The 14,156-nt window shown below is 38.4% G+C and overlaps 1 protein-coding gene across 4 annotated transcripts in view; it reads left to right on the top strand.

The window, feature by feature from the left end:
* The window catches only part of EXOC6B (exocyst complex component 6B), a 742,202-nt gene that overhangs the window by 94,314 nt on the left and 633,732 nt on the right, over window positions 1-14,156 (top strand). The gene's annotated exons all lie outside the window — the stretch shown is intronic.

The raw sequence follows: 14,156 nt of genomic DNA, 5'->3' as shown, positions 1-14,156 counted from the left end.
AGAATAGGCAAAACTAATCAATATTGTTCATGTATGTATACATATGTGGTAAAATATAAAGGAGAACAAGAAAGTGGTTACCAGAAATCTTAAGGTAATGGTTTTCTGTGGGGGAAGGAAGTTAGTGATTGGAGAGAGATACTTGCTAGAGTAAAAGTAAAAATGATTGTGGTAACCAAGCAACTTTGGGCAAATTATCTCATCTGTTAGCCTCAGTTTTTTGACTATAAACTGGAATAATACAACCACCTAGTGAAAGTTATAAGGATTGAGATAAACTATATAAAACACTTAGCTCAGTGACTGGTTCATAGTAAACACTTAAGTGTAGTATTTTCCTTATTATATTGTGCGTCTCATGATGACTCGAAGCAGATGCTATAGGCTTTTGCTAGGGAGGATGAAGTTTGAAAGTGATGAAAGTGAAGTATGAAGAAAAGCTAGAAATGATAAGGACAAGGAAACATTTGAATGCTGCTGATACTTTATGCCATATACCGTGCTAATTGGGCATATCATTTTATTTGATCTTCAAAATAACCCCAAGACTAGATTCAGTTATGATAAGCAGAGTTAACTCATATCTTTTTGGCTTAGGTGTCATTATCACCATTTCATAGTAGATTAGTTCTACATCTAGATAAAAGGTTCACAGTTCTATATCTAACAAGTGGCCAAGCTGGGATTTGAACAGAGATTTTTTCACTGTGCTGTTATTAATGATTAAATTTGGCTTGGAAGTTGTTACGAAATAGTTCTTAGTCTGCATTCAGTATACATTTAAATGCTCTCAGAAGTAATTAACTGAGATGTATCTTTGAGAAAGTTCTAAGGAAGAACATTGGATTCTATCCAATTCCAGGGAGTTGCTCCATCTTCCATAGCTAGGCAACAGAACCTGGTTAAACTAATCCAGTTTATTACGGGGATCTAGGATACATTCTTTAACAGAACTCAGTCTAAAATACTGAAGCTTGGACTTTGGGAAATTATTTAGAATCTAAACTTCAGTGAATTCAAGATTATAGGCAAAAACTAACAGGGCTGGCTGCTGAATTATATTTCATGTTGATTCATTATATGTTCACTGCCTTTGATGTTTATTGTGGTTAGGCCAGGTTTGATAGTTTGCAATCAGATTTACTATGTACTTGAAGGTTTAAAAAGATAACTTAATTAAAGGTTCCTTATCGACTAGGTATTGTAGATACATATCCTTTGGGTATTGACTCCTTCCAAGCTCTTACATAATTTATTCTCACATCATTATTATTTGTTAATAAGCATTTATGTAGCCCTTGATTTTAAATTTATTTATTCCTGTTATTTTTAGTTGGCATGTAGTAATTGCACTTATTTATTTAGTTTTTTTTGAGACAGAATCTCGCTCTGTCACCAGACACCGGGCTGGAGTGCAGTGGGGATCTCGGCTCACTGCAACCTCCACCTCCCAGGTTCAAGCAGTTCTCCTGCCTCAGACTCCTGGGTAGCTGGGACTACAGGTGCACACCATCACACCCAGCTAATTTTTTATTTTTGTATTTTTTAGTAGAGATGGGGTTTCACCATGTTGGCCAGTATGGTCTCGATCTCTTGACCTCATGATCCGCCCGCCTTGGCCTCCCAAAGTGCTGGGATTACAGACTTGAGCCACTGCGCCCAGCCTTATTTAGTTTTTTGAAACAGGGTCTCACTCTGTTGCCCAGGCTGGAGTGCAGCGGCACTGTCTTCGTTGCCGCAGCCTTGACCTCCCTGGCTTAAGCCTTTCTCCAACTTCAACCTCTCTAACAGCTGGGACTACAGGAGTGTGCCATTATGCCTGGCTAGTTTTGCTTATTTTTTGTAGTAACAAGGCCTCACTATTTTACGCAGGCTGGTGAACTCCTGGGCTCAAGCAGTCCTTCTGCCTCAGCCTCCCAAAGTTTTGGGATTATAGGCATGAGCCAACACACCTGGCCAAGCGTACATATGCATGGGATACAGAGTGGCATTTTGATGCATGTATGCAATGTGTAATGATCAAATAAGGATAATTAGCATACCCATCACCTCAAACGTTTATCATTTCTTTGTGTTATGAATGTTTAAAATAGGATAACTACTAGCAGATGACAGTTATTGAAATCTCAATAATTTATTGAAAATATACACTAAATTATTCTTAACTATATTTACTCTGTAATGTGATAGAATACTAGAACTTATTCCTCCTATCTAGCTGTAATTTTGTATCCATGCACCATGGCTAGTCATCCTCCTCTTCCCCAATCTGTTCCCAGTCTCTAATAACCGTAGTTCCACTCTCTACTTCTATGAGTTCAATTATTTTAGCTCCCACATGTGAATGAGAACATGTGGTATCAAATGTATTTTCAATAGGCCTATTTTTAGTTCAGAAAGTATGGTTAATATTGTTTTCTATTTTGGCATATAGTTAAGTGACTTGTTAAAAACCACCTAGAGAATTGTAGTGATATCAAGATTTATGATTTATATTCCCAGCTACTTGTTAGTTCTAATAGTAATGCCCTAGTCTAATTTTCTAGACTCTTATTTTGTTTTCTCCCTAGCAGTTTTGTATTAAAATGGACTACTTTTGTCTTACCTCCTATATTACTTAAGAAAGGAGAAATGAATAATTTGTTTACTTAACTTTAAAATTTGTTTATTTAACTTAAAAATTTTGGCAGTCCAGAGTAAGTTGAAAGCATAGTTTTTGTGTGACTGCTTCAGATTCCAGAAACCAGTTGTAAAAGTCACAATCTTTACCTTATTTTAAGTTTGTTCCCTAAGAAAGAGCATATTATAGATTTATTCTGCCTGCAGTTGAATTATTAATGGAATACTAAATGCAGAATTCCTTTCTCATTTCCATTTAGATGAAAAACCCTCACTTTTGCCACTTGGGTTGTAGAAACTTACAAGTTAGTGCTTCTGCATTACTATTTTAATTTTCTTAGGTTGATGTGATTGTATTCAGTATTTTCCCTCTTATATTTAAAAATTTAAAGAATTACCTCACCAAAGGTTTCTACTGTTACCATGAGTGGAAGTATTTTTTGTGTTAGAGGCTGGGAATACCCTTAGCAGAGCAATCCATTTCACTTTACTGTTAGCATGGGGATTTATGGCTGCCAGATGGGAATTATTTTTCCTAGTTAGCCCTGTACCATTCTTCTGAGTGTGGTTAGCCTTATGGGGGCAATCTGTGAGCATCTAGGTAAATTGGTATAGGACTTGGTAAAATTTATGAAGAGAGGAAAAAAAGAGCAGTTTTGTTTTCTATTAATTAGATGGAGTAGACAGCAAATTATTTATTTTTCTGAACACTGGGAGTGCTAGTATATGAGTGTATCAAGTTCCCTTCTGCCATTTGCTGTCCAAACTTTTTATTAAGAAAAATCCCGATCATATGGGAGAGAGATCCAAGATGGCTGATCACTAGCAGCTCGGGCTCGTAATTCCCAGTGAAAGCGCAGAGAACGAGAGGACGCCACACTTTCAGACGAATATTTGTTGCTCACGGACTAGGAGATTCCCAGCAGAGGAGCCCCACGGGTCGCCAGGGCGACTCTTGTGGCCTGTGTGGCGGTTTTGCTGACGCCTTAGCGCACTAGATCTTGGTGCAGAGTCCGGAGATTCCCGGGCAGAAAAGCACCATCAATCTTAACACCGCTATTTTGGCCGGCGCAGTGGATTGCTCAGATTTCGGCGCTGGGAATCAACAAGTTGGACGTCAGCTCAGAGACCTAGTTAGAAAGTCGGTAATTACAAAGATGACAGACAGATAAATATATAATGAAGGGAAGAAACCAGTGTAAAAAGGCAGAGAATACTCAAAATCAGAATGCCTCTCCCTCTACAGGGATCGCAATTCCTCATCAGTAACGGAACAAGGCTTAATAGATTACGAGTGTGTTCCAGTAACAGAAGCAGGTTTCAAAACGTGGGTGAGAAGAAACTTCTGTGAATTAAAAGAACTTGTTCTAACCCAATGCAAAGAAACTAAGAATCTTGAAAGAAGGTTTGACGAAATGTTAACGAGAATGGACAATTTAGAGAAGAATATAAGTGAATTGATGGAGCTGAAAAACACAACACGAGAACTTCGCGAAGCATGCACAAGTTTAAACAGTCGAATTGATCAAGCAGAAGAAAGGATATCAGAAGTCGAGGACCAGCTCAGTGAAATGAAACGAGAAGACAAGAATGGAGAAAAAAGGATGAAAAGGAATGAGCAAAGTCTCCAGGAAATATGGGACTATGTGAAAAGACCTAATTTACGTTTGATAGGTGTACCTGAATGTGACGAAGAGAATGAATCCAAGTTGGAAAATACTCTTCAGGATATCATTCAGGAAAACTTTCCCAACCTGGCAAGGTGGGGTAATATTCAACTCCAGGTAATACAGAGAACACCACAAAGATATTCTTCAAGAAGACCAACCCCAAGGCACATAATTGCCAGATTTATTAGGGTTGAAATGAAGGAGAAAATACTAAGGGCAGCCAGAGAGAAAGGTCAGGTTACCCATAAAGGGAAACATATCAGACTTACAGCAGATCTCTCAGCAGAAACCCTACAAGCCAGAAAAGAGTGGGGACCAATATTTAACATCCTTGAAGAAAAGAACTTTCAACCCAGAATTTCCTATCCAGCCAAACTAAGCTTTATAATCGAAGGAAAAATTAAATCTTTTGCGAACAAACAAGTACTTAGAGAGTTCACCACCACCAGGCCTGCTTTACAAGAACTTCTGAAAGAAGCACTATACATATAAAGGAACAACCAATATCAGCCTTTCCAAAAATATATCAATAAGCAAAGAGCATTAACACAATGAAAAATTTACACTAACTAATGGGCAAAACAGCCAGCTAGCATCAAATGCCAGTATTAAACCTATATATATATTCTAATTGGATAAAAAGCCAAAAGCCATCGGTATGCTGCATCCAGACCCATCTCAAATGCAACGATACACAAAGACTCAAAACAAAGAGAAGGAGGAAGATTTATCAACCAACCAGAGAGTAAAAATAAACAAATAAACAAAAAGCAGGAGATGCGATTCTCGCCTCTGATAAAGTAGACTTTAAAGCAACAAAGAGCAAAAGAGGCAAAGAAGGACATTATATAATGGCAAAAGGATCAATGTAACAAAAAGAGCTAACGATTTTATAGATCAACGAGACAGAAAATTAACAAGGACATTCAGGACTTGAACTCAGACCCGGAACAAGTAAACTTAATAAACATTTATAGAACTCTCCACTTCAAATACACAAAACATACATTACCACCTCACACCTATGCCAAAAGTGACTACATAATTGGAAGTAAATCACTCCTCAGTAATCGCATAGCGTTTCATAGGTTTAAATGAAATATTGGTTGGCTGCTTGTTTGTTATTTTCTTCCCTTATTCCTTCCTGTCTACATCAAGTATAATTATTGGTATAAAAGAGGTTTTCAATACCCATTACTAAACTGCATTCTAGCCTGGGCAAGAAAGCAATACTCCCATTCTCTCTCTCTCTTTCTCTTCCTTTTTCTTCCTCTTCTTCGTTTTCTTTCTTTCTTTCAAAAATAAAAAAATAAACAAAAAATAAAAGGATAATGCAATTTAAAAAAAAATCTATCATATTCTGACACCTAATTCCTACCATTGTGGATGCCTCAATTTCTTGTTAATCAGCCTGCTCTGCTTAAAAAAAAAAAAGAAAAATCCCTAACTTGCAGAAAAATTGGAAGAAAAATCACCTGGATTCAATAATTAATTATTAACATTTTCGCATATTTACTTATCTATATACGTTTTTCCTCTATATGTCAGATTGGTTTTTTATTATATAGTTGCAAGAAAATTAAGCTTGGTGTCATCAGTTAGTAGTTAGCCTAATTTTCACATTCTGACGGAAAGGTAGAACATTTTGCCTTCTAAGTCCTGAAATGAACCAGTTTTGTTTTTGATATTAACATTAATCATTGATACAAACTTATTCATGTAATCAGACCCACCATTTAGGAACTTGGGAGACATAGCTAAAATGAAGTGGGAGACTGATATTAATTCATATTTGACTCAGAGTTGTTGTCAAGAATGCCAGTGTCTCTAAGCTGTGCCCTAACAAAACACCACACTTACCCATCTTAATCTCTTTCCTAAAGTTTTCCATCATACATTCCCTCAGGATGGGGATGAAGTAGGTAGAGGAAGAGTCAAAAGTAATTAGCATTTGTTGCTTGGAGCTAGATGTATCACATATGTTAGCTCATTGATCATAATGATTGGCAGTCTGGGTGGGACTTGTCAATACTGCTTCTTAGAAGGCAGTTGACAAAGGTCTTAGTTCCTTTGGGATTTTGGGAGGCTTGAAAGTGCTAAGTACAGAACTTGTAATTATGTTTTGTGCTTTTGCTCATTCTAATAAAAAAACTGGAAAATTATAAGGTAAACCAGCTCAAATACAGCTTAATTCTACCACATCAGTGTTTTCAGAAGAGATGGTGCCAAACATGGCCCCACACCCAGAATGAGCTAGACACAGCCCATGAAAGAAGCTAAATCAGAAATTCAGTGGGGAAGTTGTGACTCAGTCCAGGATCCTACAGAAAAAGCTGACGTGAGGATCTTAGGAGAAAACTAAAGCAACAAATGAAGTTGTAATTTGCTCAGGTTCTGCCAGTGGTAGCACAGGAATATGGGAGATTGTTTTTGTTTTTATCATTTCTAATTTTTTGAGACAGGATTACCCCCCACCTTTTTTTTGAGACTCTGTTGCCCATGCTGGAGTGCAGTGGTGCAATTATCGCTCACTTGCAGCTTCAACCACCTGGGCTCAAGTGATTCTTCCACCTCAGCCTCCAGAGTAGCCGGGACTACAGGTGCATACCCCTACACTTGGCTAATTTTTAAATTTTTTTGTAAAGATGGACTCTGACTATGTTTCCCAGGCTGGTCTTAAGTCATCTTGGGCTCAGGTCATCCTCCTGGCTTGGCCTCCCAAAGTGCTGGGATTATAGGTGTGAGCTACTGCACCAGACCCAGCTGGCAGATTCTTGATATTCCTGAAGGATATATGTTGTTAAGAACCCCAAATTCTGATACTTCATGGTTTGCAGGTAAAAAACAACAGCAAAGAAAGAACCCCACATTCCAGAATGTTGCTAATGAAATGTTGATGCTGCATAGTTTGCTAGGCTTATGCACAGGCTAAATGACTAGTCTTCCCATTCAACTTCACATCTATATTTGTACTGTTTTTGACAATAACAACAGTTAATGCTTATTCAATACTTACTTTGTGCTAGGCCCTATTTTAAGCAATTTAACATATTAGCTCATTTAATACAATAACTCTGTGAGGTCGATGAGGAAACAAGATCAGAGAGGTTGAATAATACAGAAATAGGTAGACTAAGGAACTGGGATTTGAACCTAGAGAGTCTTTGTTCTTAACTATTATGCTATATGAAAGCCACTGAACTATATCAGGTAAGAACCCTATGAGGTAGGCATTGTCTCATCTTTTTAATAAATTATTTATTTAAGGTCATGCTTGAATAGTAAAAATGTGTATACCAAGTATTAAAAAAAGGTCTTTTATTTATGTCTGTCTTACCTAGTTCTGATAGCTGAGTGGGTCTTCCTTTTAGTCTTGAATTTATACTGTCATGTCTTATAAGTTACACCAGTTCTGGCCTGGGCAACATGGTGAAACCCCATCTCTACAAGAAAAAAAAATACACAAAAAAATTAGCTGGGCATGATGGGACATCTTGTAGTCTCAGCTACTTGGGAGGCTGAGGTAAGAGGATCACCTTCAGTGAGCCCTGACTGCACCACTGCACTCCAGCCTGGGCAGCAGAGTGAGACTCTATCTCAAACAAACAAACAAACAAACAAACAAACAAACAAAAAGAAATTAGACCAGTAATCTCTTTCCGGGTCTTAATTAAAACCTTCTCAAAATTTGTGTCATATTTAAAAGTAAATTATATCTTAAACTTCCCTTAAGGCTATCTTTTATGGGAAGTAAAAAGAAAAAAAAAGATAAAGAAAACTCTGAGGCCGAGCATCATGGCTCACACCTGTAATCCCAGCACTTTGGGAGGCTGAGGCAGGTGGATCATTTGAGGTCAGGCAGTCAAGACCAGCCTAGCCAACATGGCAAAACCCTATCTCTACTAAAAGAAATACAAAAGTGGCGCACACCTATAATCTCAGCTACTTGGGAAACTGAGGTGGAGGAATTGCTTCAACCTGGGAGGCGGAGGTTGCAGTGAGCCGATATCGCACTACTGCCCTCCAGCCTGGGCAACAGAGTGAGACTCAAAAAAACAAAAACAAAACAAAATAAAATAAAATAAATAAAATAAAATAAAACCCTGGAGATTGAGGTGACTTTTTAAAGGTTTTCTGAGATGAATTCATACTTGGTACTAGTTGAGGGAATCACTTTCCAATAATATGTAATATATTTAAGGTTGTTAGGTGGTTGTTGTGGCTTATAGTTCATTGTGAGATTTCTTTGTGATCAGATTGCTTCTCTTGTATCTATGTTTATTTTTTCTTAATTCCTATAGTTCATAAGCCATACAATTTGGCATTTAAATTAGGGCAACTCAGTGTTGATGTCATCAACAATTCTCCCTCGTGATTGCCCTAATTAAGCCATCATTGTTTTTCACTTGGACAACATCCTTCTTACTAGTGTCTCTGTTTCATTTTTTATACTTTTTCAGCAAATGCATAGTTAAGATTGTCTACTATGTGTGAAATGCTGTGCTCAGCACTGAGCATTATCAGTAAATAAGACAGACATGGTGATTGGCTTAGTGGAGTATATAGACTACTGGTCAGTCCATTTTCCATACCATTGCTGTAAACTTACAGGAAAATCCAGATCAGATCTTTGCTGATTCTCTTTTGCCTACCATATAGGCTCATTATAGTCAGGTTTTAGCATACCTTAACAGTTCAAATAACTTCTTCAATGAAGGGAGTTTGGGTATTTCTGTAGAAGCAGAAACAATTATTTTCCTGATCCTAGTTCTCATAGCACTTTCTAAAAATCATCAACATAGTATCAGTGACATTGCATTACAGTTGTTTTTATTGGTCACCTCTAATAGTTTTTGAGGTTTTTGAAAGCAGGGATAATATTTTGTTCACTATTGTTTTATCCTTAGTGTGGAATACAGTATCTGGAATGTAAGTGCTCAATAAGTGTTTGAATTATGGTATCGTTTTTTTTACTTGCTATCATTTCATGCGTCTGTGTCTTATTTCTCCAACTTCTAGGTCACAGACTATCATATAATTTTTTTATATTTCTTCTGGTATCCATGTTGGTTTAGAGGACATAATCTAACTTTAAATATTTATTCATTGTTATGATTCTTTCAATATTTTCTATATGTTACCTTTCATTGTTTAGGAAAGCATTTCTTGCTCCCGTGTTTTGTAGAATGTCTTACTTAAATTTTTAAATTTTATTTTATTTTTAGTGAAGACAGGGTCTTGCTGTCTTGCCCAGGCTGATCTCAAACTCCTGGGCTCAAGTGATTCTCCTGTCTTGGCCTCCCAAAGAATGGGGATTACAGGTGTGAGCCAGCACACCTGGCCTGGCATTCAGTTTTATAAGGAAAGCAGAACATAAAAGTTTGGAAAATTTGCAGCCTGACTACGTGATAGAAAAGAAAAACCCATTTTCCCTGGAGAAATTCAAGCCAAGTGTTAATCCCCAAGACCCTGGGTAAAATGTCTCCAGGCAGCCCCTCCCATCACAGGCCTGGAGGCCCAAGAGGAAAAAGTGGTTTTGTAGGCTGAGCCCAGGGTCCTCATGCTGTGCGCAAGCCTAGGCACTTGGTGCCCTGTGTCCCAGCAGTGCCAATGTACAGCTCAGGCTATGGCTTCCGAGGGTGCAAGTCCCAAGACTTGGCAGCTTCCATGTGGTGGTGATCCTGTGGGTACACAGACATCAAGAGTTGAGGTTTGGGAACTTCCGCCTAGGTTTCAGAAGATGTATGGAAACACCTGGATGCCCAGGCAAAAGTTTGCTTCAGGGGCAGAGCCCTCATGAAGAACCTCTGCTAGGTCAGTGGAGAAGGGAAATGTGGGGTTGGAGCCTCCACACAGAGTCCCTATCTGGACACTGCCTAGTGGAGTTGCAAGAAGACCACTGTCCTCCAGACCCCAGAATGATAGATCCACTGACAGCTTGCACTGTGCTCCTGAAAAAGCCTCAGACACTCAGTGCTAGCCCATGAAAGCAGCTGAGAGGGAGGTTGTACCCTGCAAAGCCACAGGGTCAGAGTTGCCTAAGACTATGGGTACCTATCTTTCACATCAGCATGACCTGGATATAAGACCTGGAATCAAAGGAGATAATTTTGAAGCTTTAAAATTTGACTCACCAGCTGGATTTCAGACTTGCATGGGCTCTGTAACCCCTTTGTTTTGGCCAATTTCTCCCATTTGGAATGGCTGTATTTACCTAATACCTGTACCCGCATTGTACCTAGGAAGTAACTAGCTTGCTTCTGATTTTACAGGCTCATAGGTGGGAGGGACTTGCTTTGCCTCAGATGAGACTTTGGACTGTGGACTTTTGGGTTAATGCTGAAATGAGTAAAGACTTTGGGGGACTGTTGAGAAGGCATAGTTGGTTTTGAAATGTGAGGACATGAGATTTAGAGGAGCCAGGCATGAAATGATGTGGTTTGGCCTTGTCCCCACACAAATCTCAACTTGAATTGTATATCCCAGAATTCCCATGTGTTGTGGGAGGGACCCAGGGCAGGTAATTGAATCATGGTGGCCTGTCTTTCCCATGCTATTCTTGTGATAGTTGAATTAAGCCTCATGAGCTCTGATTGGTTTATCAGGAATTTCTACTTTTGCTTCTTCCTCATTTTCTCTTGCTGCCACCATATAAGAAATGCCTTTTACCTCCTGCCATGATTCTGAGGCCTTCTCGGCCATGTGGAACTGTAAATCCAATTAAACCTCTTTTTCTTCCCAGGCTTGGGTATGTCTTTAGCAGCTATGTGAATATGGACACTACCAAAACAATCTACAGATTCAATGCAATTCTTATCAAAGTGTCAATGTCATTTTTTGCATAAATAGAAAAAACGATTCTAAGATTCCCATGGAACCAAAAGAGCCTGAATAGCCAAAGCAATTCTGAACAAAAAGAACAAAGCTAGGGGCATCACACTGCCTGATTTTAAAATATATCATTAGGCAATAGTAACCAAAACAGCATGGTATTGGTATAAAAATAGACACATAGGCCAATGGGGAAGAATACAGAACCCAGAAATAAATCCACTTACTTACAGCCAACTGATTTTTGACAAAGGCACCCAAAGCATACATTGGGGAAAGGATATCCTCTTCAATCAACAGTGCTGGTGTAATATTGGGGTTCAGGGGTTAAGCGGTGCCCTCAGTTCCCCTGAGAGGACGTTTCTCCAGGTTCTTGGTCTCCTGCCCTCTTAAGAATGAGAGAGGGGACCACGGCACAGTGCGTAGTAAATGCCAGACTCAAAAGTGTTTGTAGAAAGTGATTTATTGAGAGAGAGAGAAAAACCAGAGAAGGAGAGAGAAACAGCTAACGCTAACACTGAGTGAGAGAATCCAGAAAGATGGAATCCAGGAGAGGAAAGCAGCTTCCACACTAAATGGGAGGGAATAGAGAGATGGAGTTTAGGAGGGAAAGACAGACTTCCATGAGAGTGTGGAAGGGGACTCCAGAGGAGAAGTCCAGGAGAGAGAAAGATGGCTTCCATGAAGGGAGTGTTCGTGGAAGGGGACCCAAACATGGAGTCCAAAGGGGTGTAGAAGAAGGGGACTTTTAATCTGGGAGGAACCCCCACCTTCTCTAAGACCCCTGGCCAATGAAAGGAGTTCCTTAGAACTTCCGCTGGAGTGATTGACTTTTGATTCTTCCCACTCTTGCCAAAATTTAACATAAACCATTAAATCTCCCAGATGGAGAGAGATGGGAGAGGGGCATGGCACTGGGAAGTTCTTGCCCTTAAAACTACGCCCCCTTGTGGACCCAGAAAGAGAACACCTTCCCTCACTGGGAACATTGGATATCCATATGTAAAAGAGTGACACTGGACTCCCTTCTCTCTCACTGTGTACAAAAATCAACTCAAGAAGGATTTAACATAAACATTAAACATAAGACCTGAAACTGTAAAACAACTGGAAGAAAACAGAGGAAACACTTCAAGACATTGGTTTAGGCAAAGATTATATGGCTAAGATCTCAAAGTACAGGTAACAAAACAAAAAATAGACGAACGGCAATATACTAAAAACTTTCTGCACAGCAAAGGAAATGACCAACAGTGAAGAGACAACCTGTTGAGTGGGAGAAAATATTTGCAACTCTTTATCTAACAAGGGATAATATCCAGACTATACAAAGAATTTAAACAGGAAAAAAATCCTCACAATTATTCTTGTTAAAAAGTAGGTAAAGGACATGGGTAGACATTTCTCAAAAGGAGACATAGAAATGACCAACAGGTATATTAAAAAATGCTCAACACCACTAATCATCAGGGAAATACAATCAAAACCATAGATATACTTTACCCTAGATAGAATGGCTATTATGAAAAAGACAAAAAATAACAGATACTGGAATGGGTGTGGAGTAAAGGGAGCTTTTATATACTTTCTCGAGAATGTAGATTAGTATAGCCACTATGGAAAACAATACGGAGGTTTCTCAAAAATAGAAATATCATGTGATATTTCTTTTTCCCTTCAAGGTACATGTGATTGCATGTCCTTTCCCCTTGGAAGTTAGTTGTGGCCATGTGATTTGTTTTGGCCAATCACACATGAGTTGAAGTCATATGAGTCACTTCCAAGTAGAAGTTTTAAGAGTCTGTTATTTCTTCACTATGCTTTCTTTTCCTCTGCCATAGTGACCTGCAGTGCTCTGGCAAATGGTATGCAGGGCAAATACGATATGTTGTCAGTTTATGTCAGTGCAATTTTATTGAAACATAGCCATACTCATTTGTTTATATATTGTCTATGGCAGCTTTTGCACTACAACAGCAAAATTGAATTGTTGTGATAGATGCCATATATCCCATGTAGCTGAAAATATTTACTTTGTGGCTATTCACAGAAAAAGTTTACTGACTGTAGATAATTGGCTGCTTCTCAGAGTGAGGACATTATAGAGGAGAGCCTCCTGCTGACCCACAGCGGACTCATATCATCAGCAAGACAGAAATCTTTGTTGTTTTAAACCACTGAAATTTTGAGGTTGGTTGTTACATAATCTAGTCTGTCATGGCAATCAGACTGTTTATAGGATTAAAAAAAATCAGTTTGCTCAGAGAGGAAGAAACCTTGTGGAGAGGAATAGTATGAAGAAAAAATGGATAGAAATGTTAGGGTAAGATTGGGAAAGTACCGGCTCTTAAGCTCAGAAATTTAGATTTTATTTAGAATCTTCAGTATGGATTCAGGACTCTGTATCTTTTTCAAGGGACAGAAGAGTAGCATGGCCAGAACTTTATGACAAAAACATTAATCTACCAATGGTTATATTAATAGAAGCATTGGGAATAGTAATTTAGTTAGGAATTTGATCACTTGTAAACCCAAAAGAAAAATAAAAACCCAATTTAAATGGAGGTTTTTTTTTTCTTCTTAGTGTAACAAGTTAAAAAAAACAACTGAACAAGGACTTCCGTATCCTTTTTAATGCTTAATAGCAACCTCAGATTTTGTGTAATATGAGCTGTTACACAGGGGCGGAAATATCATTGTAAAGGGAATGGTAATAGCTGCTGTTGAATTTTTATTTTCTTTGACTTCCTCTTTTTTAGATAAAGCAAGCACATCATATACTGTCATCTACTCAATGAAATTCGGTGTCAGATAGCCTAAGGTAGTATTTTAAAGTTAAAAACAGTCACTTTAGAATTAGATTTTACTCTTTATCTTGTTGCTTAATCTGCCGTGTATAGTGTGTGTTGAAGGAAACCTTTGTCAGCTTGCCAAGTTACATGAATGCAACTAAGAGTATACAGCAACTCTTCAAGATTTAGATAAAGTATTTTAGGGCACTGAATACTTCAGATTTTTTAATGCAGTTTTGTTCTA

This window comes from Aotus nancymaae, unplaced genomic scaffold (genome assembly GCF_030222135.1).
Source record: "Aotus nancymaae isolate 86718 unplaced genomic scaffold, 86718_ANA_hifiasm-v0.15.2.pri h1tg000057l, whole genome shotgun sequence".
In the NCBI taxonomy this organism is placed as follows: domain Eukaryota; kingdom Metazoa; phylum Chordata; class Mammalia; order Primates; family Aotidae; genus Aotus; species Aotus nancymaae.
This window is presented reverse-complemented; position numbering and strand designations above follow the sequence as displayed.